The following is a 27,725-nucleotide window of genomic DNA, read 5'->3' on the forward strand; positions in this document are numbered from 1 at the left end:
AAAGTCGGGTTTTCTGCGAACGAATGTTTTCAAAAAATTGGATAAAAACAAATCACAACTAAAAAAATTGTGACCCTGCCCCAATATTTCGCGTTTGCATAAACATTTGTGGTAATGTTATCGCTGGAGACGCGGCTTAATGTCAACATTATCCATATAATTAAGAGGTTTTTAACTAAGTTCGTCTTTGAGTTTTTTAAAATATCATCTGTCCGCTTAAGGCAGATATGGATTGACGCAATTTAAAATAAATACAATGAAAACACGGCAAGCCATTAAATCCGACCGCGGACAATGAATCCAAGTTCTGAACTTCCCAGCCAACTAGGACGCGGCGTGAGTCTAGCGCAGGGGTCCAGAACTGGTGAAAAACGAGCCATTTAAAAAAAGATTACTTTTCACCCAAAACAATGTTAGTATCGGGTATGAATATTATCAAAATTTTTACACAACAGACATTTAAAAAAATCTTTGAATTTGAGACAAAACTAATATTATATCTGATAACGCTCAATTTTATAACAGTTTTAAGCAAATGCTACAAAGCACAGGTGTTTGCCTAGTGTGGAGGAAATTATACTGAAACTATTATACCTATCTGCCATGTAGGTAAATAATAATAAATACGTACTAACTTAACTTGTTTGTGTTTTATCACACATATTTTTTTTTATTAAATATTAGCTTTGCCTTTGATGATTAAGAAAGGTAAAGTTATTATTATTTTGGGGAAATTTTATTTAATTTCTTATTTGTTGATTTAACTTGTTTGTTATCAATAACATTTTATTTGCCAGGATTAAACGTACTCATATAATATTTTACCAACTTACTAATACCTATAATCCGTCAACGTTTAGTGATTTTGTTGTTTGCATTTATTTCACCCGTAGAACCTAGTTAGCGGGATATTTCATTATGAATTTTAGTTTATCAATATTTCTCAAAATACAAATTAGAAGGCGCATAGAATCGCCATCAAGAATTAAATAATATCAATTTAACGCCATCGAAATAATGTCAACGTCAACATGCTACACTAGCGCCTCTAGCGGCCAGCGTTGTTGATGCTGCCAATATTTTACAGGAGTTTGACTATTATTAATAGTATGGGGTATTTGATTAAATAATTAATATGTATAGTAAGATTTCTATAATCTAGGTTTATTACAGTTTACTAACATGATTGTCACCTATATGATAATTAACTTTATTTTAAGCAATAATTATTAGCCTGAAACACTCATCTACATTGAAAAATCTCCTGATAAAAGATACATAACGCCAACGGGACTTGAACCCGTGTCTTTTCGATTTCCGGTCGACAGCTCTGACCACTGAGCTATGGCGGCTTATCTCTTATCCGCGAAATAATTAAATATATACGAGTGTTTCATTCAACAATTACTGCTTGTTACATTTTTTTCACCTGAAACAACCAACTTTATTTTATATGAGAAAGGCATTGTAAGTGCTAACTCTCTCACTAGATGGCGTCGAGACAAATTGTCTACATTTTTTGGTGAAGATACTAGAACTTGTCAAATATTAATTATTATTTTTTTTGGTAAACTAATGTTTAAGACAAGATTAGTTTACCAAAAAAAATAATAATTAGATAATTTGCCTGTCTGAAAAATATGATTAGATGCTTTATTAGTGCCGGTTGCTTTCTTTATTGAATTTTTCAACATTTTTTTGAGAATTTTAAGGGAGCATAACATCAATGTTTATTTTGACAACAATCCAAACTTAATGTGTAAAATAATCTTATTCGCTAATAAGTACATACTTTGGATAGTCTTTATTTTGATTATGAACTAATAAATTTATGAATTTTAGTTTAGTTAAAAATTCTGTAATATATCTTATTATCGAAATAGTTTGCCATTCGTTGCCTCCTCGTTACAAAAAAGCTCTCTACGTCGAAACTTTGAACGGAACGAAAATATAAAAAGCTGCTGGAAAAGTTTTTACATGTGAAATTTTTAATGACTCCGTTTTTAAACCCCGCTCACTCACTTACCCGCCAAACTTCCATGGTGCAACTCGGTACATAGGACATGGCACATAGGAAATTGCAGATAAGACATGGCATATACGGCAGAGGAGATGGCACTTAGCACACAGTGTAAAATGTGTAAATGGTGTAGATGGCACATAGTGCAAAATAAGAATTTATCTTATGGTGCAGTATTGCGTTGTTCATCATGATCTATCAACTAATAAACCGAGATTCATTTATTTGTTTATTTATTCATTTCTATTCTATTACATATAGTTTACACAATAAGTATCATTTATACAGGCGACCTAAGAATGACATATATAATAAACAATAACACGGCTCTGCTCGACGTTCACATTTTAATTATTTTTTTATGAACGCATCACTAAAATTTCAAATGTTTCTAGAGCGATCCCTACGGATGTAAGTTATTTATATTAAATATCAATAAAAACAGGACCTTACAATATAAATATTTCAAGTATAAAATATAAAATTAGCGGTAAGCAACAGATCTTATTATTTCAGACGGTGATTTTTCCATGAATTGACAGTGAAACTTCCCGGGGGATCCTTCTGGAGACATTTAAGATTTTATTTAGTCGTTAACCGTAAATCCGTCCATTATTGTTTTTACACCAGTTCATTACTTGTGTCCTTAAGATTCTCACTTTCTTTTAGAGATTTAATAGGAAAAATTCAACTGCAGGTCTATCCAATACACCAGGGTCCCGCGTCGCACATTTTTGTCCACGGCTGCGTCACGTACATAGTTAAGATTCTGGCTTTATTTTAGGGTATTGCCTCGTCTTAATAATCAGTATCTTTATGGGTCTATGGACGTGTTTTGTGAACACCTCACTAGGAGAACCTATGCTGAGATGTTCGAATGTTTTAGGTAAGATTAATTATACAGTCATAAGTGAAAACACAGCATCGTTATTGAGATTCTCAATTGCGCAAGATGTAAACCCGCGATCTCCAGTTTGTTAGTCGAGAGGCTCTACCCTCCACCACGGAGACCACCAATCATAAAAAAAAAGAATCGGAATGTTATTAAGGAAAAAAGTTCTTACCTCCATGGGTAAACAACCCAGTTTGAAATGTTCATTGCATCTTAACTCAATATAGTGTTGATGTTACTTGTTACTGGTTCAATAATAAAGTGAAAAATGTAAATAATAAGCAATATACGACGTTATATATAGTATAGAGAAATATAATTAATTAGGAATACTTACAAAGTAATTTTAAATTCTTATAAAGTAATTGCGCAATTTTTAGTTCAGACTTCATACGCTACTACTTACTTCGAAATGTTAGTTTAGAGTCGTCTTAATCGTTATATTGTACAAATGATATTATACATTTAAAAATATTATGCAACTATAAAGGGTATATTCCTAGTCATTAATTTGTCTTTGATACGTTTATGCACTGGTATTCTTTTGTTTGTCTATGATTGTATTGAAAAAAAGATCATTCTTTAACAAAATTCAAGTCGAAAGAGGAGCTTCCGCCTCGTGTGTTGCTGACGAATCAAGAACGTACGAGTTGTAATTTTAAAATTGGAGTGTAATACAATCAGAGTATCTAACGACCATCAATCCATAGTACAAAGGTCGTGTTTTCATTTGCTTTCCAAAATTTTGGTGAAATCTGGATTTTGATATTGCGCATGCTGCTTTGGGCAGTATTTATTTGAAGAGGTTCTGGTCTGAACCTAGGCCAATTCACTGCATTAACCTTGGATCGAAGATCACCCAGATCATTCGTCACAGCCTGGAATAATGGCTGTCGACACACTAATTTTATCATTCGAAAAGGAACCCAAAGTATCTACCCGGTTTGCCGCTTTGTGAACTAAGAACGCAGTGAACTAAGCCCTGGTAGAGCTCTTTTCGGGATAGATCATAGGTTGTTTGTTATGGTTCCATGATAACTCAACAAGAGACTATTCAACACACTTTTAAAAAGTGATATTAAGTCATTAGTCATTAGTCATTTATATAACTTTTTAAAGATGTGATGAATTATCATTGCGATGATTTATCCGGTTGCCGTTTGTTATATGCTATTTATATTTTTTTCTATTTATCTGTATATCTGTGTGCTGATTGCAATTTAATATGAATCTTAGGTTGCAGTACCATTAACACAGGTTACCTACTCATAGGTACACGACCGAAGGTAAGAATTCTAAAAGGTGTGTTAGTTTTCTTTTCTCTATAAGAAAAGATGGCGCTCATTACCCATTATTTTGAAATCCACTTTAGTTACACTAACATACACAATCGGTATACTATATTAATTGGCAATATTGTTATGAACTAACTCGATATGAAAGGTTTTATATCTCCAAATCTCGTATATTAAGAATAGTAACTATGAATTAAGCTTAGACAATGAATGGTTTCAAGCTCATTGTGAATAATTATTTTGTTTTCGTGATAAGATTGGTGCAAGGCAGTAGTGGCTTGAACTTATAATATTTATAAAATATAAATAAAATTGGGAAAAAACGTGACACAAATTATTTTTGTCACGCTATACATCGTCCTGTTTTGTCACTAATTTCACTTGGCCAGCGAATAAGACCTACATTTATTTAATATCTTTCGTAAATGTTGGAGCTTCGTGCTAACATACGTAAAAGATAAAAAGGGTGACGTAGCATGGAAGTGTTCCAACTGTCACCGAACTGGGACCGAACTGTACGGACTATTAAAGCGGCGGAGCCAATGAAAGACAAGCTTTTGATGTGTAGGTAGAAAAAAAGGGGAGGCGCTGCTGTGCGTGAATGCATGCATTGTGAATTTTGTGCGCGCGGTTTCATAATAATAATGGTTCATGGCCCAATTCCCTAGTTTCTGTTATCTATGCTTGCATTTCCTGTATAAATTTTCCTTGCCCTTTGAACAAACTTAAATGAAACACATTAAGGCGATGCACTACATCGTGCAATATTTTAAATCGAGCCGCTACCAATAACAGCCCTTACGTAGATGGCGATAAGGTTTAAATTCCCGCTTAACACCATCCGCCTATTTTGATTTATCCAAGAAAAAAACATGACCAAAAAGTGCCTTTTATTTTATTTTGTGGATGTTCAGGGATAAATATTTAATTTTTTTCCGAACATTTTATAAATAACTTAATTTTTCACATTATACAATAAAATCATAACCAAAAATGGGTTCGTATGTAGGAGATTTTGAACTATAAAGCAGTTTTCATGGGCCTTATACATTTTTTTTTCTGGGCTTATAAAAAGACTTATCTAAAAAATACTCGATAATTTCAAAGGCCAAGATGTATTCTACTCGCAGTATTTAATTAAAGCATCTGAAACATTTCTAGGCGACCAAATTTTCAAACTAAAAACACATGATTTTGCATTACTACGTAGTGAATCGCCTTAATTATTCGTAGTCGGAGCGATGCGATGACTTATTTATGCGTAATATTTTAGAAGCGATAAAACTTAATAAAAATTATGATCAATCCGTCTGAATGACATCATATTTTGTTTGTATTAAAGAGTTATTTTTAAATTTGGAATTGATTATGTCAAGAATTCACACAGGTATTCAGTATTCATTGAATAACCCAGATACATTAATGTTGATTCTTTTTCAAGGTTCTCCTAGTACGTATTATTGTTACAATCATTTTGCATTACTACGTAGTGCATCGTCTTAAATATAATATATAATTTCAGAGTGTTTGTTAATAAAAGCTTGTTTGTTGCTGTTGTTAATGTAATCATGATAAAATTCTAATCCACTAAAATCCCTTATGGAATACAATAAGGCAGTAGATACTGCGGCAATATTTAGTTAGGTTAGTTTAGCTAGCAAGCCAGTCTGAGCAGGTGCCAGTAGTTCAGGGAAGGATTAGCTACGCCCCGCGACCTCTGGGGCCCCGGGCCCATCCTCACCTGGTGCCCAGACACGGTCCATGTTACGTTCAAGCCACTGTACACTGGACATACATTTTACATGCTGACCGTACTTGAATTATTTAATCCATTGCGCAGTGCACACCGTTCATTTTGGGATTAGTATTTTTATAATGTTTTTAGCTTAATCCCGTAAAGTAGGACCAGCTTGTTTTGGTGATTAAATTTAGTAAATGTAATTAAAATGTTCTTTAAAGACCATTATTTTAAATTTGAATTAAGAGGTTAGCTTGGTACTTAAATAAGGCTGTAGGTATTATGAATGGTAAATAAATGTCTTAATTATTTTTTCAAATTTTTGTGATCACATTTGATCAACGCTTTGGATGATCACTCCGTGCTTTGGGTTCTATAACACAGTTGTTCCAATATTTTTATTTTATATTAGCATGAAACTACTTTGAATTTCGCTTGTGATTGAATTATTTACAAATAATTAATTAGGTAGATACAGTGGTAATATTTAAATTACATATCAATACAAAATATATTTACAATCGCAATCTCACCAAAGAAAAAACTGTTTATTGTGCTTGTTACACCGTATTATTATTAAATATACATTATTATTAATAAATATACATTATTTTTATTAAATATACATTATTTTTATTAAATATATACATTATTTTTTAAATTAATGATTTTTATTTTATGTTACAATATATTTACAAAGTAGATATAGCAAAATATATTTTTTTTCATTAACAATTATTATATAACAAATTACAAATAATTTGCAAAATAGCACCTTAAATCATAAAAAAAATTCTTTGGCCGATTTTTAATCATTTTATATTAAAAAATAAGTACCTACTTCTTCAGTAATTGCAAAAATTCACTTTGTGGCGTCATTTTAATCTAAATAAAATAAATCATTTTGGATACTTCTTATATATACACATAATATGTTTATCCCATTGATGCATTATACTTAGTCTATGGTTTATCCTGATAAAGAATCAATTGGTTTCGAAACATGTCAATTATTTTGCTATGTTTATGCAAATTGATTTGTTTTATTTAAGCAAAAAAATTATTATTCCGTTTGGTGAAGTGTTTGGCTTCAACTCAAAATTTATTTGGGGGAAAAAGGCCGCGCAGCTGTTACTCCTAAGAATGTCAGAAGTTTCTACGGAAAATACTGATTGTCACTCCAGAAAAAAGACTTGAAGGTAAAATTGAGAGATGCAACTCCAGAGGCCGTGCAGGAGAAACTGGGCTCACCGTGGATTTAGAAACATAACTATTTTATTTTCAACGCTTTCTATGGAGCTTTTTGATAAATATAAATCTGACATTCTTCATCAATCGAATAACTACGTGAAGAGTAACCTAAGTTATTTTTTTATGAATTTAAAAGTAACCCTCCGATGGGCAACATCCGGAAGGCGATAAGTGGAGCAACAAGGTCTATGCAGACCTTATGTAAAATTGCATTAGTTTGAAAAATATAATAAATGTTTGGTATTGAGAGATATTATATGTGCAACTTTGGATTTGTGGTCCGGTTTTCTTTTTTTGGTTTACCAACTGACGGGTCAGCGCAACTACGAACGAACGTCTCTTGTCAGTCTTCTGCTCGGAATTACCAAACTAAATTCATTTCAATTTTATGCGCTATAAAAATAACTACCTCAAATGCACGTTCAAACAAGAATCCAATCACGAGAACACATTCAACATATTTGTTAGGTCTCAAGAGACCTTGTAGTACTTTTACACGAAACCGGTTTTTGAAAAAAATATACTACGAAAAATCTGAGCCCGTCGCGTTTACCGCACTGACTGAATTCGTAAAACCGTTCCGTTTTAACAAGCCTGAAAAAAGGTTACGCAACTTTTACAATTGAAAAGGTCCAGCCAGACCTCGTTGCTCATCGGAGGGATGAGCATATCGAGTGCAATTGTGTTCATAATTATAAGATGGATAACCAGCACGATTAATTCTTCACTAACAATACTATCTTCAGTATCTACACCAAAGTCAGATTTTTAGACCGTTTTCAAGTTTTTATTACAATATGAAACTTTCATAAGAATCAAAACTAAAAAAAAATCTCCATTATATCTACTTATGCAATATTATTATTGATACACAACAATCAACGCGTATTGTTTCAAATAGTCATGACTAAGACCCATTTGACGGATAACAAGGCTGTTCTGATAAGAACATAATTTTAATAAGCACTTTTATGGTGGAAAATTACCGAATTGTATTTAATTGATTTGATTAAATGGCTCAAGTATCAAAAAACAATTACTGCATCTTAGAAAAATTGATAAAACGGTTTATCTTAAAATGTTCATTATTTTTCGGAATAACTTTATTGAGTAAAACCTCAAATTGTAATATTTAAATATTGAAGACAATATTAGTGATTTCTAAACGAAAATCTGAAACAGAAAAATCAGAAAAGGAAGCGGTCACATCTGGGACCCGAACCCAGGACCCTTGTCTTTCCGGGACAGTGCTCTACCAACTAAGCTAATGGGACCCTATTCCCCTCGGTCACTTTCAACTGTATCATACTTCGAATAAGAACTACTAACATTGTCTTCATTTTTTCACCGCACATTTTTATTGGCAACTATCTTTATGTATGATCGCAAGATTCAACCCGAACTAAATGCAATCCAGACAGCGTCTTTTTAGATAAACCTATCTTATTTTTTATTTTTAATGTGCGACATCTGTTGACTTTTCTGCAAGTCTAGACTATAGAGTGAATATTTATTTTTCGGAATAACTTTATTGAGTGATTGCAACAATAACATTTGGCTGTCATCAGTTGTTTTGTTTTGCTCCATCTAAAATTAATTTTTTACCATTCTTTTTTGTTTTCTGGCAAAAAAAAAGTGTAGTGTGTTGTGCCTTGAGGTTTCTTCTCCCTCCTGATCTTCCAGGAGTCACTTTTCGCTGCTGATTTCCAGATATTTATAAACTTTTTTTTTTTCTGTCATTTTTCATACTATTATTGTAGTTGTTTACTGTTGTGAATAATGGAGGAAGATTTCCCTCCTGGACCCCCTACAAAGCCCCCAGATCCCTCTCCAGACCCCCCAGACGGGGAAAATGTAGAAATTTCTGACAGTGATTCTGTCATCTTGACTTCTACCAAAAAAAGGAAATTTACTCCTTCTTCCCCAATAAAACTTGACTCGCCTTCGACTTCACTGTCCCCACCAGCACTTTCTCAACTTCCTCCAACAAACTTTTATTCTCCTCATTCCCGTGGCCCATTCATAGCATACGCCCAAAAAACTGAGCAAGGAAAAACCATCCACCCTCTTGAATTTGGCAAATTCCTATCAAATAGCAAGAATCTTTCAATCAAACCTGGAGGTGTAAAAGCCGAGGGTCGCTTCCGAATCTCCGTCGAATTCCTCTCAGGGCCAGCTGCCAACAGTTTCATCAAAAATATCTTCATTTCATCTAATTCAAAGTTCAAGGCATATATCCCTACTTTCAATGTCACTCGCATGGGCCTGGTCAGAGGTATCTCGACCGATCTGTCCATCGAAGAAATTCTGTCTTCACTTTCAACCCCCCAACACATTGGCAATCCCATAAAAGCCAGGAGGCTAAATTACAAGGACTCCTCTGAGGGTATAATTACCTGGAAGCCCTCCCAATCTGTTGTTATCACCTTTGAAGGTCAATCTCTTCCCTCCCATATATATTTATTCTTCAACTCATTACCAGTTGAAATGTATACATATCCCACCACTCAATGTTTCAATTGCTGCCGTTTTGGTCATACCAAAGCTGCATGCAGATCTCAACCCAGATGTTTTAAATGTGGAGAAAACCACGCAGCTGACCAATGTCCTTCTTCCTCCTCACCTAAATGTTTTAACTGCTCAGGCTCACATACAGCTATCAACACATCTTGCCCAGAACAATCTCGCCAAAAAAATATTAAAATTTCTATGGCCTCTCAGAACTTGTCTTTTCTGCAGGCTTCTAAATTATTCCCGCCTGTCAAAAAATCATTTGCTGAGGCTTTATCCAGCAACTCCTCATCCAACCCTCTTCCCTCCACTACAACAACTTCTTCTCGTTCAACTAAATTCACATACAAAAACGCTATCTCTAAACCGGCTCCTGGATACGATCAGCAACAACACAACTCACTGCTCTTAAATCCCAATGGTTCACCTCTTTCAAATGCCACAAATGGGTGTGCAAATAATTATAATCCGTCCTCAATGAACTCTCTTAAACTTTCTGAAAAACTCTCCCAAGACAATTCTTCATTTATCCAAACTCTTATTATTCTTCTAATTGACCTTATTTCTTCTCAAACTAATCTACCGTCCAACGCTGCTACTATTATTTCCACATTAAAATCATTTATTCAAAATGGCTCTTCAGGATGTCAGAATACTTCAGTGGAATAGCCGAAGTGCTATTTCTAACAAATCTGATCTCCTTAACCTATTAAATTCCAACTTTATTTCTTTGGCTGCTATCTCGGAGACTTGGTTTACTCCATCCACCCACTTTAATGTGGGAGGGTATTCCTGTCTCCGCGACGATCGCCCGGAAGGTTCGGGCGGCGGTGCTGCCCTTTTTATTAAAAAATCCATATCATTTTCCCCAATAAATAATATCAAACCCCCCAATGCTGACTTCCAAATGGTTGCAGCTAAAATAAAGGACACATCCTTTATTTCAGTCTATCTTCCCCCAACAGCCCACTTCAATAAACAAACTTGGTTGCAAATTGTAAGTCAACTAAGCCCTCCTTTCTTTATATTAGGCGATTTTAATGCCCATTCCCCCGTCTGGGGTTCTGCTTTCTCCGACCGAGATGGTCGAAGTGTGATGGATTTCCTAGATCAATCCAACCTTTTCCTTTTGAATGACGGATCTCCTACTAGGATCTCACGCCCCAGCACAAACCCCAGTGCAGTGGATCTCTCGATATGTTCTACTAGTCTGGCTTCTCTCTCCTCGTGGGTGGTGTCCCCCGACCCTTGCTCCAGTGATCATTTCCCGATCATCATTACTTATCAAACTTCTTTCCAATCGGACAAGTCTCATATTTCGACAAAGATTAAAACGAAACACACCAAATGGGATGAATTTAACTCTCATATGGACAAGTTCCTACTAAATTCACCCGCCACCGATATATTTTCCGTCAAAGATGATTATAATAACTTCAAATCAATGCTCATAACTGCAATAAATAAATCAAATCCTCCCCCTAAAACTAAATCTCTCAAAAAACTCCCTCCAACTCCCTGGTGGGATGAGGAATGTTCCAAAGTAGTAAGAATTCGGAAAGCTAAATCTCTTTCCTATCGTTACAATATGACTATGGAGAACTATCTTATATACAAAAACGCTGAATCCAATGCCAAAAGGGTATTGAGGTCAAAAAAAAGATCCGGGTGGTACAACTTTTGCAGTTCAGTATCTCCGAACACTCCAATTTCGGAAGTTTGGTCTATGATCCGAAGATTTCGATCCTCCTTCAGTTCACCATCTCCTCGAGCGTCCCATTCTAAATGGATAGATGAATTCTTGGACAAAATTGCCCCCCCTTCTGTTCCTAACTTAGATGAAATAACGCCCATTTATAATACTCCCATGTCTAATCATTGGCTAGACTCTCCATTCACCTTAATTGAGCTAAAAAATGGTTTATCAACAGTCAAGGACTCATCTCCAGGCAGAGATGGTATACCTTACAGCATAATCAAAAATAGTAATGATAATGTTCTAAACCACTTCTTAAGCATCTTAAATAAAATCTTCCAGACTGGTATAATGCCTGATGACTGGAGTTCTCAAATAATCATCCCTATTTTAAAAACAAACAAATCTCCAAATTTTGGATCCAACTACAGGCCAATCGCTCTTTCATCCACCCTCAGTAAACTTTATGAAAAATTAATTAAAAACCGATTAGAATTTTTTGTCGAGAGTAAACAGCTTCTCTCTCCATCTCAATTTGGGTTTAGGAAAAAAAAATCCACTCAGGATAACCTTGCCATCATCAGCACTGATATTAATTTATCAATTTCCAAACAGGAAGTTTGTCTTGCCGTCTTTATAGATATAGAAGGCGCCTTTGACAATGTTTCCATCCCAATCCTGAAAAAAAAACTTCTAGGCCTTGGCCTTCCCCCCATGTTTGTCCAATCAATTATTAATCTATTTCTAGATAGAAAAATTTTCATTGAACTTCCAGATATTTCTCCTCAAAGTAGGTCTATTTGGAAGGGTTTACCACAAGGCGATGTATTGTCCCCCTTACTGTATAATATATACACATATGATATGCATGCCACTATTCCCCCACAAATAAAAATTATCGAGTTCGCAGATGACATAGCTTTCTTCTTATCATCCAAAATCATCCCTCTTGCCGTCAAATATCTTAACGAAGCCATGAATGCCCTTTGCACATGGCTCACGTTACATGGTCTTGAACTTTCAATCCAAAAGACTCAGTGTGTCACCTTCTCAAACCGCCATAAAAACCCCCCCGTTCAAATTTTATTTAAAAATTCTCCAATCTCCAACGCTTCTGAAGTAAAATTTTTGGGAGTAACATTTGATAGGAAACTTAAATGGTCTTCCCATATTAATAATTTAGTTACTAAATGCGAAAAAATTTAAATATCATCAGATCATTATCTGGCGTTTGGTGGGGAGCTCACCCTACTTGCATTAAGTTGCTTTACAATGCACTTATTCGAAGCCATCTCGACTATGCCTGCCCACTTTTTAGTACTGCCTCAAAAAATGTACTTAATAAATTAGACAAAATTCAATCTAAATCTTTGCGAATAATAACTGGAGCGATGCAATCGTCACCCATCAATTCCCTTCAAGTAGAATGTTCTGATCCTCCTCTTTATTTAAGGCGTCAACTATTTGCTGACAAATTTGTTCTTAAATGTTTAAATTCTAAATGTCATCAGGTTATCCCCAGCGTCTCGTTGTTCATTGACTCAAACCATTCATCTACAATCAGAGCTTCAACTAAACCTATTCCTGACATGTGTAAAAATTTTAAGTCTCTCTCAGAGCTCCACATCATCCAAAATGATCTACTTCCCTTATACAAACTAAAATATAGTCACGTCACCCTATCCCCAACAATATTAGAAGGGATCGGAATCTTTAAAAGTCATTCCAATCTCCCGGCCCGAACTGTCAATAATATGTTCAATGACATTATTTTATCTAAATGGCCCAACTTTTCTCTTTTATTTACTGATGGATCCAAATCTCCCGACTCTCCTAACTGTGGTATAGGTATTAACGTTTACCACAATAATTCTAATGATAGAATATTTCATTCAATTTCAAATCAATTTTCAATATTTTCAGCTGAGTGCATTGCAATAATAGAATCTCTCAAATATATAATCAAAAATAATTTTGAACATTCCCTCGTTCTCTCTGACTCTCTCAGTTCCCTCCAAAAACTTAAATCCAGTCCTCTTCTTCATCCTGATGATCATTTTGTATGCCTTATTCGAGTGATGATAGCATCCATTCAAAGCTCTGGTAAATCTGTAACTCTGATTTGGATTCCTGGACATGTTGGTATCATGGGTAATGATATTGCGGATGCCTTGGCAAAACAAGGAGCGTCCAACCCTGTTGTTACCCTCGTAAACCACATTCCCTTATCTGACATTTTTTCCATCATCAAAGAAAGATCCCGCAATGTTTGGTCAGAGTATTGGCACATTGCTAGTCAATCCAAGGGAGCCTGCTATGCCTCAATACAAAGGACTATACCATCAAAACCGTGGTTTCAGCAATTCCCTCATTTTTCCAAAAAAGAAATTTCTTCACTCATTCGAATGAGGATCGGTCATTGTTCCGTTCCTTCCCATCTTTTTAAAATTCACGTCCTTGACTCCCCAGATTGTACATTCTGTGGTCTAGAAGTGGGAACTTTAGATCACATATTTTTTGGTTGTCCCTCTCTAAACAAATATCCTCTCTTCTATCAAGCCTTAACTAAAATTGCCTCCCCTCCATTCAACATTTCATCTCTTTTAAGTCTGAACTCGACTCCAATTTTCATTATAATTTTGAAATTTGCCTATTTAAATAAAATTAATATTTAAATTCACCTTTCAATACACCTTTCTCAATAATTTTAAATGATGGCCAAGAACACCCTTGAAGGGTGAAAGCCAGAAATAATGGAAAAAAAAAAAAAAAACTTTATTGAGTAAAACCTCAAATTGTAATATTTAAATATTGAAGACAATATTAGTGATTTTTAAACAAAAATCTGAAACAGAAAAATCAGAAAAGGAAACGGTCAGATGTGTGGTCCCAGATGTGACCGTTTCCTAAAATGTTCTTTTTGGACTTTCTGACTTGGAAAATAACACTTCATTGGATATCAAAACCATTTATATTTTTTTAATGATAAACTAATGTTTACAAGACAAGTTTTATGTAAATCATAAATAATAATAAGTTATTATAGCAATAATTAGTCGCCTGTAATATCAATACAAATTGAAAATATCTCCAGAGTAAAAATAAATGCCGCCGACGGGAATTGAACCCGCGCCTTCTGATGTCCGGTCTGGTGCTCTGGACCACTGAGCCAATTCGGCTTATTTCCAAATAATTCAAAATGTACTAGTCAATCAACAATTACTTATTTTATTTTTTTTCAACTGAAAACAACCAACTTTATTTTTGTAGGAAAGGCTTTGTTAGTGCTAAATTTTCCCACCAGATGGCGTCGAGACATACTATATCTACATTTGTTGGTTAAATATTTTGACTTGTCATTTATATTAATAATTTGTATTGATATTACAGTCGACTAATTATTTATTATAATGATTTATTACCATTTATAACAGTTAATTTAGGACAGCGAACAAACTAATCGAATGTTATTTAATCAGATAAAAGCTCATGACTTTTCTAATAATAAATCAAATAAATGTTTTGGATACATCGAAACAATAATCAAAAGTAAACATGTTGTCACCAATTTTTCCATAGATTACACAGGAAGAAAAAGTAAGCCGTCATTAAGTTTCGTACATTAAATAGAAGGTATTGTTTTCAATAAAAGTCTTCATTTCACCAGCAGCAGTTCATTATCGTTTACAGAACAATTTGATAACAATATCGTTTGAAAAGTGGTCCTATTCGAAATCAAAATTTAATATCCTCCCCAGCTGACAACACTTAACCATCTTTTGGAGAGTCCGGGAAGTTTCAATGTTTATAATTATATCCAACATCATACCAGGCAGTACTTACTACCTTGGATTTTTGAACTACGGAGGATGCAGCTATTTTAAAAGGTAGATTTTGTCAAAACCATAATAATAATAATATTTTTTCTGATATATAGCCCGGTTTTCGTGAAAAATCACCTCAAGGGCGCTGTGAAAATACAAAAACAATATAGCATTGATATAAGAAACAAGGCAGATGGGTCATGAACCATTATCGTCGCAAAAATGGTTCACTCATATTGATGCAAATCCCGTCTATGCTCATTGCTCAGTAGCATCAAAACTTTCACTGGTTCCGTCGCTTTAACAGTCTGTGCACTTTCGTCATAGCTCGGTGACACTCAGCACACTTCCAAGCTATACCTCTCTTTATTTCTATTATCGGTGGTCAAAACAAATGTGTTGATCTAAGAAGGCTCTATGTATTAATTGAAAAAACGTATTAATATGTTTGTAATTAATAATGGTTGCACTGTGATTGTGCAAAACACTGAAGGTCCTTTTTTATTAACTATGTAGGTTTGAATTTCGATTTTAATTTTAAGAATGAATGGATACAAAATCTTTGAAGTAGAAATTAACTCACTTCCCGACATCCGATCAAGCTGAAATTTGGCAGCTAGACTCGTTGTCAATGAAATTGAATTATAACTGTTGGTGGCAACCACGCATTCATACGCAGACATATACGCATTTCTCTGAAATTGGAGTCCATTACGACAGTTAATATAGTAAATTTATTTTTTTTATAATTTTTTTTTAAACCCGATTAGATAAAGGTGTTCGTGTATACTTTCCAAATAATATCGTTTAGCACGGATTATCCTCCCACATTTAACCTTCACATCATATAATTTCCAATATTGTGTAATCTCACTGACATTTTGCCATAACTTTGTTAGATGATATATGTTGCATCTACATGCCATAATACTTTAACCCGACTTCAATTCATCCAAAAATCGATAAAACTTAGAATCTATAACTAAAGTGCGGCTTCATATTTAAGCCAACATTTGCAACAAAAATATTTTATATTTGTTCATATTTCCATTGCCCTGAAGAAGGTTGAGTGCAACCGAAAACGGTCTACCAATATAACTCAAATAAAGTGGTTAAAATTTATTTTTTCATTTATTAAATATTTTACTAGTGATTTTTCATGAACTCAAAACATTCTTTAATAAATTAAAGCATTTATTAATTGATTTTTTTTTGTTACTACTATTTGAGTCACAAATAAAATCCCAACAAAGTCTTACTCGCAATTTTCAAATGATTGTAAAATTATTGATAACACGTCTTCCGAGGTTATCGCGTCTTTGCGAGCCACTGATTAATGTTGAGTACAATTTTCTTACTTTAATGACAATTTGGGAAGTTTTCCAAGCAGAAAATCGGCCGCCTCCACGGCCGCAGGCCACGTGATTCGCGGCGGATGTGACGTCACTACCGTTGCGCCGGAAGCCACGTCACAAAAGATTCATAAATTATTACTTTAATGATGGCAAATACTGACGTTCTTTATCGCAAACAAAAGGCTTGACAAATAATTCAAATGATATTTGAAAGAATTCGCAATGCTAATTTTAAAGTAAATAAACAGTAATTATTCATTTAAATATTTTTATTTTAAAATGTGCGCTATTTTGTCTCAGACGTATTCGGGCAATTTTTTCCAGTAGTATATGTCAAATATAGTAATATCATAATATTTTCAACAGCATTACATAGAATACAGTTGCTTCCTTAATTGAAATTAATATCTAAAGTCATTTCGAACTTAGTTAATTAATAGGTTTGATGATGATTGTTGCATGTAGAGTAATAATTATATATTTAGCTGTTAGCATTTTGTTGTGTTTTGTATCTCCAATCTTTGGAACCAGGACCAGCCCTGTAATCGCTTTTCCACGGAGCTCGTCAATAGAAGAAAATTAATTAAACGGAAACGATTAAAATAAACCTTTGAAGTTATTCTTGCCTGAAACAAGATTACGAAACGGATAAAGAAAATGGTAAAAGGTTAATTTTCCCCCCAAGTATTGAACACTAGCGAAAAGAAATCCGTAGCAGGATTAGAGCCCTTGAAAGAATATCGTACGGTACAGTCAACGAAAGGTCTGGTATGTTTTTAATAAAATATATGGAAATTGTGTTCTTCTCGGAATCTGAATGAAAGAAAATATATTCATATTCGCGATATAGAAACACAGAATCAACTTGCATTCTGATAAACGAGATCTCTTTGCATTTCTCCGGCAATACTGTTCCTTCTGCGAATTAGCTTCAATCATTTAATAATATAGTCATTTTGAATCAGTTTACCTAAATAAACCTTCAGTTTATTCAAAGTGAATATTTTTGTTGTTTGTTTTTGGGGTGTTATGCCGTGTTGCGCTAACTCCTTCTTTAGCCGACGTTTCGGACAGCGTTGCAGTGTCCATCATCAGGGCAGATCCGGTAGATCCGAAGATGTGATCTACTGGATCTGCCCTGATGATGGACACTGCAACGCTGTCCGAAACGTCGGCTAAAGAAGGAGTTAGCGCAACACGGCATAACACCCCAAAAACAAACAACAAAAATGCTTTTGGCCGTGAGAATCTAAAAACTTACCAAAGTGAATATTGTTTTATTAAACACACACCGTTCCGTCTCAGGTTACTGGATGCACATTACTACATAAATACTTGTTGGAGAGGAAGCCCGGGGATCTAGCGAGTAATTCATTAATTATACAAATTTTTCAACTATTATAATTTCATTCATCTTCTACCTAATTTCCCTTGTAAATAGTAAATAAAACCTTGCATCTTTGAGTGTATCAATCCAAGTCCCAATTCAAACCAAACGTCTCCTGGATTTTTCTCCAACCATCACGTGAAATCACTTATTGTATTTATCATTTTACCTTATTGATGACGACCTTCCATAGCGACGATGTTTTAAAATTACAATCATACTAATGTCGTGTTTTTAAATAATTATGTCTACAGTTCAAAGATAAAAGTATACATTCTCATTGCCATCTAGCAGCGATTTTGTGTAAAAAATATATTGATTTTTATTGAAAAATAAGGGTAGAAATAATCTCTAACAAAAAATTGTAACAGCATTCATTTCAATGTGTGTATTTGCGGCAAGACCTAAGATTGTTTGATTGCTCGAATACGGTAAATCTCAGCGACGGCCATTATTATTACAGACTATTCTTCTCGTGTATTTAAATATACGTTTATATGAGTGAATAATGTTATTATATGTAGGTAACATTGTGTAAACTTGACCCGCTTCAAAACATTTTCTACTGAATATTATACATCACAAACCTAACGTTTTTTTTATGCCGGATAAAAACGGTTGCTGGATGCAGTTAAAAGCAAAGCAAAAACACACATGTTAATGCGGTCTTACACGAAAAATTTTTTTGCGAAAACAGAGAAGAAATTTTTCAACAAGTTTACAAAAAAACTCATGAATTTATTTTATACACCAGCAAGGATGGAACATTAAAATAATTGCAACATATTTTCATTTCAAATGCAAATATATATTTTTTCATTTAATACGGTATACTTTTGGTTAGTTTCATAAAATTTGAAAAAATGTAGTTTCCACTTATTTATTTCCCCCTGCGGATGTCTGCGATATTTCACTGTTGCCCTCTAGGCATTCTTTCTATGGTCAAATTTAATTTTTTTTTTCAAAATGACCTATCTAAGAAGCTTTTTTCATAATACTAGGTGTCCCAGCTAACCTCTTTCACTTGTGAACCAATCATATGGTAATAAAATACTTGTCATCAGAAACCTTTTTATGATTCCATTTATTATGATGAGAAATTATTTAAGAAAAAAATTAAATATCTATATGAGAAATCAGAAATGAATAAAATAATTTCTATGTTTTTAAAAATATTTTTTTTCAGATGACATTTATGAAGCGAGGACATGAGTAAAAAATGACAGCACGTCTGTTGTATCGTTTATTAACTGACTTGATTAGTGATTAGTGCGTTTTTGGACAGGGGGTTAAGGGACGTACCTTAACTGTCCTACTTAAACCAGTGATTCCTGACAATATTTAGTGTAAAAAAAGTAAATGGGATTGTGGTTAGTGGTAATATATATTTTTTGAACTAAACACATTGAAAAATCAGAAGGTATTGGACAGTTATGGTTGGGGTGGGGGATTTGTCGGTTATTGAACTGAGTAGCAGTGAAAACATGGAAAAATAATGTTTCTTTAAAAAAAAGAAACAATAACAATAACCAAAAATGTCACCGGAGACCAAATTTCACACACATTTTATAATTTGAGTTAAATTAAGTCGGGTACCATCTTTAACACGTTGTTATATTACAGAGAATGTCGTATTAGTGATAACGCGAAGTCAGAAACTTGCTATACAATTAAATCTCAATACTCGAGGTTACGGCATAATTTAAATATTCGTATAATTTTAAAGAAATTTAAGAAATACTCATGGAAAATGAGACACGTTGATATCTCGTTGGCAAGACATTACACAGTGAATAGAGCTGTCTACTAAGTGTCTCGTGAAATTATTTTCCTCTGACCGTCACGTACAAAAGGTTTCTCTAATACACTTTGCGGCGCCAGGGAGCTCACTTAATTAAAAAGACTTTGGCTTAGATCTTACTGCCCTGGATTAAATAATTATAATAACAAGCATTTTTCTTTTTCTTAAATGAACTACAGAAATGCTTCTTTTTTCTTCAACAAGTTTGTTTTTTTCATGATTTAACCAAAATACCCAGTGGTTTTCTTGTATTATTAGTTCTTTATTCTCAAGGCAACAAACACATAATAATTTTTTCAGATATCTTAAATGTTGAATTATTATTCTTATTTATTTGAACTGATATATTTAAAATATCTTTGTATTTGTGTGCCTAAATAGAAACATATGAAACTTCTTACTGCGGTTTAAAACGAATGCATTAACCTAGATTCTACCATATATCCTATATTTTTAGGTTCTTTAAATTTGGCATAATTTGGCAAGCAATCGGACAAAACTTTTTTCAAATTAGTCATAACATGGTAAAAATCGCTCAAATGCATAAATGCAATATGTTTTAGAGTAAATTTAAAACGTGAGTGGTAGTGAGGCCTTCCCTGATTTCAAAATGTGAATTTCTACAGTTCAGACAAAAAGACAAAATCCAGCAGTGAAAAATGTGCATATTGTATTTGGTTTCAGCTCCATTCCCAGGTTTAAGAGTCTGAGTATTTACCGTTTGCATTTTAACACTTGACTTATTTTTCATTAAATCCTAACTGAATACAAGAGCCCTGTATTCTTTCAATCCGCACGTACGAGCTTTTCGCAAGTACAGTCGTATAATAACTGCACCCTCTTGCTTCCGACGGGATTGTCTGTGGCCCGCGGCTATCGTTTGAGGACTGGCAGCCTCTCTTCTTGCCTTCCGCAAGGATGCAGGCACTGCAGGCAACGGGAACAGGCAGCGAGGCCAGACAGTGGAACGCACGGTAATACTGCATCAAACTCTCGCTCCTGGGAATAGTGTTGGTGACGTCGTGAAAGGTAGTTTCAATAAGCCACCATTAAAATCTGCGATCTAACTGGTGACAGAAAAACTTAAGGTAAAAATATTGCGAAATATTAGTAAGTAAATAAAAAAGTTACGGGATATTATAATCGTACGATTTGTGAAGCTGAAAGTATTTATAAAGTGTTTGAATAAAGATCAAGCCATTCAAAAATAAATATTTATATTTTTTTATCGAATTAGAGAGACGTCAGAAGTTTACCTATTGAATGAAGACAGTTAGTAAACATGTCGAATATAACGTTATATGTCAAAAATTTAAACTAAAGAAATACACATTCAACAAATAAAATTATTATTGAAAAAAAATTATTAGTACCTTCTTTACCGCTTGGTTCCCACAATAAGTTCAAATTTAGAAATGTAATCAAAGTTTATTGAACGTGAATTATTTTTCGCATCATCCAGAAATACGCAGCAATATTTTACATCACTTTACGCATGCACAGATGAACGAACCGAGAGCCGAAATTTTATGTTTTATACTAATATTAAGAACTGTAGAATGTACATGTAAATCAATCGATTTATTGATAGATAATTTCGTTTTCCGGCATCTAGAACCTTGGAATAAACGTGTGCGCGTGATAGTTCTTATCCTAATTATTGATAAATTAAAATAAAGTCTTATGAAGGATTTTTTTAAACGATTTTATATTATTGTTCCTTATTCGTTTATAAAATATATAGGAATTATATGACGCTAGCCGAAAATATTGTTTTAAGGGACTTTAATGAAAAATATCATGCTTTAAAAAAATAATTGTGTGGATCAATAATTGCTTATTCTGATTACATACATCCACTTTATCAACATTATTATATTAAAACCATAATATGAGATTTAAACGCCTTGTGATTGGTCGGCGGGTTCTGACAGTACTTGGGCCGCTAAAGAAAGCGGCTTATTTTGAGATTTTTCTCACACACGGTTCACCAATATGATATAAAAATTATTTGAATAGTATTTATGTTTTTGATTACCCTTTTTATTATTTATTTTGATATTTGTTGATTTCATACCAATCCGTAAAGGAATGACCTTATTGTTAACGATCAAACCGAGGTATGTATGAAGTCACTCGTACGTGGCCAAATTTCAATCGTTTTGGCGAGCTTTTGAAAACAACATTCAACCAATCATGATAAACAGGGCGGTCAAGTGATTAGGTCACTTGTCAGAACTTCAGAACCAGCATTGTCTAATTTGAATTTAGTACACGTTAAATTTGGTTGGAAGATTTAATTAAGAATATTTCTGAGCCTGCAACTGACCTGCGTACAATCTTAAAATAAATGAATTGTAATTTTGAAAATTGTTAACACTTTTGAACCGAGACGCCCTCATTTGCAGAGTCACGCGAGACGTCACAACTTACGCGATCCCTTTGTTAAGTTCTTAAAGTGTAAATAAAACGTACTACGTGAATTGATTTTTCATCCAATATACGCCCGGGCAAAGGAATATATATGTACATACTTTAGAATATATTGGACCCATAATATATTTGTCGAACCCGAATCGTTGATTTTTTATGTATACACAAAGGTCTCTAGTAAAATACGATGTTCAACGTACACTATGCCCGGGGAAATATTGGCTACGTGAAATGGGAAACCTTAAAATATTCAAATAAATTCCGGTGACTTATCGAAAGTTCGTGCTCGAAAAGTACTCGAAAGAATCAATGTCAAACAAGGGAGGGAGGGCGAGAAAGGGGTAGGTAACTCCGTAGCCCTTTAGGCCGTAGCACTGTTATTCACACAGCCGGCGAACCAGCCATACAGCCATCCAGTCAGCCACCGAACCCGGTCCCTCGGCTACCCTTCATTTGCATACAAGTGCCCTAAAGCCACTCAGCCAAGCTTCCCGATGCCGAAGCAATAGGGTTGGAAAAGCGAATTTTATTTATCCTGTGGTATTTTCTCTAATGTATTCAGAAAGCGTAGATAACTACGTACCCACCTGCTACCCACCGTTTTGAGTTTTATCGAATTACTAATATTTTATTTGATATCTAATTCATAAGACACAGTTTAACATTTAAATTCATACCTTATTTCGGAATAACACATAAAAGTGATTCTTCATATTGCTACCATTTCAGTGCGATTTTTTTCAGATTTGCAATCCTGATCAGTATAGTTCACATTGATCATGAAAATACGCATAGATTTGTGGGATTCGAACAATTAGTATAAAGACACTGTACCTACCTATGGTACATACTTATGAGCGGAAAATTTTATTTATACAGTTTACAAGATTTAGATTTTTTTAATATTTAGTTCACGAACAAACATTTCAATGATCAATGTATAATCTTTTACCACCGCAGCTTACATTTTAAAATAAGGATATTACTAGCGCAGACCCATGCAAATTCATCGTAAATATTATGTGTAGGATATGTAAGTCTTAAAGTATTTAAAAAAATATTTATCTCAAAATCATTGCATTTCAAAATAAGAAATTTGCGTGGGGTGCAAGTAAATTTGAAAAAATATGACATCTGTCCGATTACATTGTAAAAGTACAAGTCACGTTATATATCACCAGTCAGTGACTAAGTTGGTAAAAGTCCTCAATCACGACACAGTTATTAGTATTTCAAATATTGTTTTATTTTTTGTAACCCGGAAATAGTTTTTTTTTAATCGTACTAATCGATATAAAATATAGCACCGCTTATACAAATATCCAGCTCAATGACACCACGTGCAATAAAGCTTCGCAACCAAAAAAAATACATTTTTATTATTTATTAAAATTCGCCATCTGCTATGATAATTTTTGAATGGGAAATTCCAATTTTGACGGTTAAAAGTTCATACATTACGCAGAATATAACTAAATCGAAGGTAAACTAAGAAGATATGTATAAGAAGTTATGTTAAATAATTTGTCCTGATATTAATTGATTTCATAAATTGAGATTTTATTTACGATGTAAGTATTTGACGCTTTGTGTCAATTGCAAATAGAATACGGGATTACTGGATGGGGGTCTGCCATGAGCACTCACACAGAACGACTTAAAATAGCCCAAATAGGAGCAAAAATTTTTTTTTCTAACAATTCCTGTTCGATCTCTGACAGAAGAGATATTCAAAAACATTCAAGTCTAAAATGTACAAAACTAAATTATAATAAAAATATTTGGTAAATTTTTCTCTAATTTAATCTAACCTATATCCGACCTAACCTAACATGTAATAACTTATAATAAACCAACCTATCCTAACCCCAATCTAACCTATAATAGAGTACCTACATTCGAACTGTGCGTGCACGCTAAAAATCGCTCTGCATAAATGATCAAAATTTAATAGTTAATTTACCGAAATAATCCAAAAATATTGGTGAATATATAACTGCGGAACAGTGGTGAACTTTTTATTGCGTACTTGTTTTAAAACGCCCGCTGATCAGTATCCTAAAGTGATCTTAAATCTGTGTCGTGTTCAGTGAAAGTGTTGTCGCAATTGTTATTTAGCGCAAACCGAATACTGATTCAGTCAGGCTAATATCACATATTAGTACCAATATTATCACGGTTGCGGATAAATAGGCCGTGGCGTAGAGGATTGCAACTTTAGCGTCGCTCACTATTGTCGCGGAGGAGCTGAGTTCGCTCCCTGCTTAAAGCAACTTTTTTTTAAATAAAAGAAAAAATAATAATCAAAAACTATAATAATATAAGTGTAACGCCATCTAGTGAATTTCATCAAATACATTAAAATGAGCAAGCTAAAGAAAACCACCAAAAAAACACCATCTAGCGACTCTGATGATGACTACAACACAAATAAAATATTTAAATTCATGGAAAAAAAGTTTGAAGATTTATCGGAACAATTGATGAAATCTTTTAGAGAACAAATTAAAAATGAACTAAGAGATCTTAAGAAATCAGTAGAATTTTGTTGTAATAAAATTGATGAATATGAAGAAAATAATAAAAAGAAAGATACACTGATCAAACAACTGCAATCAGAAAACAACGAAATAAAACAGCAAATAAACAAACTGGAACAATTACACAAACAAAATAACATTGAGATACAAGGTATTCCTTTTAAAGAAAATGAAAACTTACCAAAAATAGTCAATAATATTATGGAAACCATCAAATGCGAAATGGAATCATCAAAAATAACAAATATATATCGTATCAGAAACAGAAACCCTTTAAACAAATATCCAGCCTTAATTGTATCATTCCAAAACAAAGAAACAAAAGACAAAATCATCGACCAAAAAAGAAAATATGGTGTCTTGTACACTAAAAAAATAAATTTTCCGGAAGATAACAAAATTTTCATAAACCAACAATTAACGCAACTAAATAAACACCTCCTGTTTCTGGCGAAATCCTCAAGACTCGGCTACAAATTCATCTGGGCGAAAAACGGTAACGTTATGATGAGAAAAGATGAAACAGCTCCAATCATCCATATAAGGCAGCCGAATGACATCCCTTCAGAATAAAGGACCATCTAACCGCATTGCATGTGAAAATTACTTATATCCATCAAAATGTCTGATGAAAAGTTTTTGTATGAAAATTACATTTGTAAAAACACTAGTGAACTAAATAATCACTTTAAGGACGTTAACTTTTCAATTCTTAATATGAATATTAGAAGTTTAAGAAGGCACTTTGATGAGCTTTGTATTCTTTTCGATAGTCTTGATTTTTCTCCTAGTATTGTCATTTTAACAGAAACGCAAATGAAAGAAGTAATTCCCTATAACTTGCCAGGATATGTAACTATTTCATCCGAATGTAAACATACTGGTCACGATGGAATCACTTTATTTATAAAAAATTGTCTTAAAAAACCTGCCTTCGAAATTCTAGACTTTAAAACAGCTAACGCAATTAAATTAACATTTACCCATAGTAATTGCACTTATTTGCTATTAGCTATCTATAGATCACCTTCCTTAAATGAATCTCTATTCAACAATGAACTTAATTCACTTATAAAAATGACAAACAGAAATAACTTTAACTTTTCAATATTAACTGGTGATATTAATATAAACATTAATGAAAACAACAAAAGAACAAAATGTTCAAATGAATACTTAGATTGTTTGTCTTATGCAGGATATCAATCATACATAAACTCACCAACAAGAGAAAATCTAAATAATTCCACGACTCTGGATCACATATTTATCAAAACACACAAACACATTATAACTAAATCTTCAACTCTAAAAACAAACATTACTGACCACTACCCAACATTCTACGGACACAACATCTTAACCACAAATTCAAAAGAATACTCTAACACTGTTGAAATAAATGAAATTAATTACAACACATTAAACAATTTACTTCATTCAGAAAAATGGGACAACATACTATCAATAGCTAACCCAAATTCAGCATTAGAATTATTTTATAAAACTCTAGAAGCTTATATTTCCAAGAGTACAAATAAAATTGTCATCGCTAAGAGAAATTATAAAAAAATAAAGCCTTGGATCACCGTAGGACTAATAGTCTCTATCAAACAAAGAGATAAATTATACAAAGAGATGTTAAATTATCAAAAAGCCTGTCAAAAAAATAACACAAGTATTATGCCTTTCATGAAAACGAAATATTTAATGTACAGAAATTTACTAAATAGGTTAATAAGAAATTGCAAAAAGAAGTATTATTGTGAAAAAATTGACAGTGCAAAAAATGATACCAAAAAAACATGGAATATTATTAATGAAATCACGAACAAAAAAAAAGTATCAACCGATGTCAATGAGATTATAATAAATGAAAATATTATAACTGACAAATCGACTATTGCAGAAAACTTTAACAACTTTTTTACAAATGTAGTAGATCAAATACTTGAATCTTCTAGCAAAATTGATAATACAATACCCGTAGACTCATCTTTACACTTAGACTCAACTAACGATTCAATTAACTCCTTAGAATATTTTTCACCCATCACAACAGATGAAATTGATAAACACATTGATGGTCTAAAATCAACAAATTCTACAGGAATTGATGGTTTATCAGGCAACACACTAAAAAAAATAAAACATTACATTTTAACTCCATTGCTACATATTTTTAATATATCCTTAAAAGAGGGACATTTTCCCGAACAATTAAAAACCTCTATCATAATACCAATTCACAAATCAGGAGAAACGCACATATTAGACAACTACAGACCTATTTCCTTGGTCTCAAACCTCTCAAAAATATTTGAAAAATGTATCAAAAATAGAATAATGAATTACCTAGAACAAAACAAAATTCTGTCCCAAAATCAATATGGCTTCAGAACAAAACTAAGCACTGAAGATGCAATATTCGATCTGACTAAAAAATTATACACATCTGTTGATCAAAATAAAAAGAGTTTAGCTATATTCCTAGACTTAAGAAAAGCTTTTGATACGGTAAATCACAATCTACTTATTAAAAAAATGAATCAAATAGGTTTAAAAAATGATACACTAAAAATTCTTACTAGCTATCTCAAAGACAGAAAACAAAAAACAAAAATAGGGGATTTTTATAGTACTGAAACAGGAATAAAAAATGGAGTACCACAGGGAACTGTGCTTGGCCCAATTCTCTTTCTAATATACATAAATGATTTATGTGATGTTATAATCCCTGGTAAAATTGTATCTTACGCAGATGATACAGTAATAATAGTGAACGGAAAATCCTGGCCTGAAACTTTTTTGAAGGCAACAAAATGTATTACATATGTCTCATCATGGCTAGAAAGTAATAGACTCTTCTTAAACTATAATAAAACATTTTACCTAACCTTTTCTAAAAATAGTAAAAATAAACCCCCTAATAACCTTAAAATTCGAATACATAACGTTAACTGTAATCAAGAAATATGCTCA

Source organism: Hesperophylax consimilis, chromosome 3 (genome assembly GCF_061612785.1).
Source record: "Hesperophylax consimilis isolate HC1 chromosome 3, BYU_Hcon_1.0, whole genome shotgun sequence".
NCBI classification, from domain to species: domain Eukaryota; kingdom Metazoa; phylum Arthropoda; class Insecta; order Trichoptera; family Limnephilidae; genus Hesperophylax; species Hesperophylax consimilis.